Consider the following 2,909-nt stretch of genomic DNA (forward strand, 5'->3'; position numbering starts at 1 on the left):
TGGTATCCTGTGGAGTATTTGTCCACATTTGCTGTAACTGAGCCTCTAGATCAGTGTTTCCCAACTCCAGTCCTCACGGACCCCCAATAGGTCATGTTTTTTAAGGATTTTCTCAGTGCACAGGAAATGTAATTATTGTCAGTCCTCAGACATTACCACAGGTGTACTTACTATAGGATATCCTGAAAACATGACAGTTTGGGAAACACTGTTCTAGACCATGCAAACTTGTAGGTTGTCGAAGTTGGTGTACCAGGTGGGCTCATGCATGTTCCATTAGCGAAACATCTGGTAACCAGATAGGCCATGGAAGTGTGACAATGTTGTGGGGGCTCCTGTGACCCCCTTGTGTGTGCGGCCGAGCATTATCCAGCTGGAAGATGCCTCCTGGAAGCCGCCATGAGAGGAACACGTGGCTGAACATATCGCTGACCTGTCATTGTCCCTCATACCACCACTAGGGGGAACCGACTGTTGTACCTGATGGTTCCCTAATGATCACACCAGCAGTGGGGACAAGTGTCCACAGCAAAGGCAGGATTGAGGCGCTCACCCCTGGGTCTTCAAACACATACAGCTGTTGTCGTTTTTTGTTTTTTTTGGTTTTTTTTTTTAAACACCTTGGATTCATTGCTGGTGACAACCTGGTTCCACGCCGTAGCAGTCCTAAATGGCGACAGAGCATCTCTTGCTGGTGATGGGGCTTGAATACCCCACCTCCAGCAAGCGATTGCTCTGGTTGACTGAGGTAGCGCTCCTAAACCAATCAGAGTAATCGCTTGCTGGAGGCAGGGTATTCAGAACTGCACGGAAGCCTGCTGGAGCACCGCAGCTCAACAGGAGGGATCAGGATGGCACCTGCTGGTTGAGTATTTTTTATTTTTGTCACGTGGTATAGCTAGGGCTTATTTTGGGGGGAGGGAATTTATAAGTCAGGGTAGGGCTTATCAGGAAAACACGGTAAGTACGGCAGAGGTTCGTCTGGGGATGTGTTGTGCGGTGTGGTGGTTGTAGTGGCAAGAAGCATGAACATGGAAGTGTACCTTGACATCCTGGACAACAACGTGCTGCTGACAATGTGGTAATACTCTGGGAATGGTCGGCCATACTTCCAACAAGACACCGTACCTTGTCATCAATCCAACGCTGGTTTATGTTGGTTTGAGGATATGGATGTTCCACGATTGGACTGGCTGCACAGAGTCCGACCAAAACTCTTCTGAACATCTTTTGGACAAACTGGAATGTTGGGTCATGAAACCTCTAACAGCGTCCATCTTTGAGGGAACTCACCAGACATTTGTAGAATGAATGAAGGGAAATACCAGCTGAAGTATATCAGATGTTTTTAAAAAAAAAAAAAAAGAAAAATTATGCCACTGAGAATATCCAATGTCATTAGGGCCAAAAAGGTCCCACTAAGTATTAACATATGGAAATAGATACTACTTTTGATTCTTGCTCAGGTCTCCAATTACTTGGTAGGATAGTCGTACCTGGGGATTGGTGGCATGCAGTAAGTATGCATGTCCCTGCGTGCTGCTGCCGACACTTTTGCACGTGGCACACCAGCTCACACAGTCGCATGAGTAAGGCCTCAGAAGGTTCAAGATCACACCAGCATTCTTTCCGTGTGCGTTTTACTCTCGAGAGGAGAAGAAAAAAAATGCAATCTGCTCTATCTTGGCTTGTATAATGTGCGCACATATGCTGAGATAGTACATGGGCAGTGGTGGCACACAGTAAGTAGACATGTCATTGCATGCCGGTGCGCGAGGCTCTTGCACGCCAGCTCATACAGTCGCGAAAACAAGGCCTCAGAGCGTTCACTATACAATTTCTGCATACGTGTGCACATAATACAGGCCAGGATAGAGCAGCCTGTGACTTTTTTTTTTTTTTTTTTTTTCCCTCCTCTCTCCAAATGCCTCGGACTTCATGCAGAGGCATTACCCTTCTTTTCCTGTCTACTTCCTTATGGAGTCCGTAGAATATCCCGCGATTCCTATGTTCAGAGGTGTTCTCCTCCGCTCTACCATTTGCAAGTCTTCAGACTATCTTCTGTTCCAACAATAGCCAGTAAGTGGCGTTAGAAGCCCATGAGGGTTCACAGGAGGAAGTACAGCAGTCCTGTGCAATCCATGAAGCCCTCGCATACATTTCATTGCTCAGCCTTGTTGTAGTAATCCTAATTCACATAATCTACCAAATCAGGACATTTGTGGGGACTTGAAGATTGGAATTGAGTAATACCATGGTGGATCATGCTGTGAGTTAACCAGCATTAGCTCTGTATATATGACCTTCCACTATGCACATGCTCTATACTTAAAGGGGTTGTCCCACTATGCAAGGTGACATTTTTTAATAAAAATGTTGCTCTCCTTTCAGTAAGCATGGTAACGCACAGCATACAGGGGCTCAGACTGGCAGGCGGATCAGCTGGAGTGTCAGTTTCTTACTTTGTAATCTGATGTTCAATGCAGCTTTCAAAGATGGCTCCGTTGTGCTGCCTTCCCACTGGTTTTCAGTACCTCGCCCCCTCCTGCGGCAACTAGTTGTCAGCACCCCTCCCCACGGCGACTACTTGTTAGCACCCCTTACCCTAACCCTCTCCCCGTGGTAACAACTTGTCAGCACCCCAACCATTCACAATAGTCACAGCTCACCTCCCTCACAGACAGGATTACACTGAGATGAGATACTTATATATAGGTAACAGGACCCACCATTCACAATAGTAACAGCTCACCTCCTCCCCTCCCTGCACAGGGCAGGATTACACTGAGAGGAGACATCCTATATATAGGTAACACAGGACCCACCATTCACAATAGTCACAATTCGCCTCCTCTCCTTCCTGCACAGGCAGGATTACACAGGTCGGTGAGTGGCTGGGTCTGTTGGTG

Source organism: Eleutherodactylus coqui, chromosome 11, assembly GCF_035609145.1.
Source record: "Eleutherodactylus coqui strain aEleCoq1 chromosome 11, aEleCoq1.hap1, whole genome shotgun sequence".
NCBI classification, from domain to species: Eukaryota; Metazoa; Chordata; class Amphibia; order Anura; family Eleutherodactylidae; genus Eleutherodactylus; species Eleutherodactylus coqui.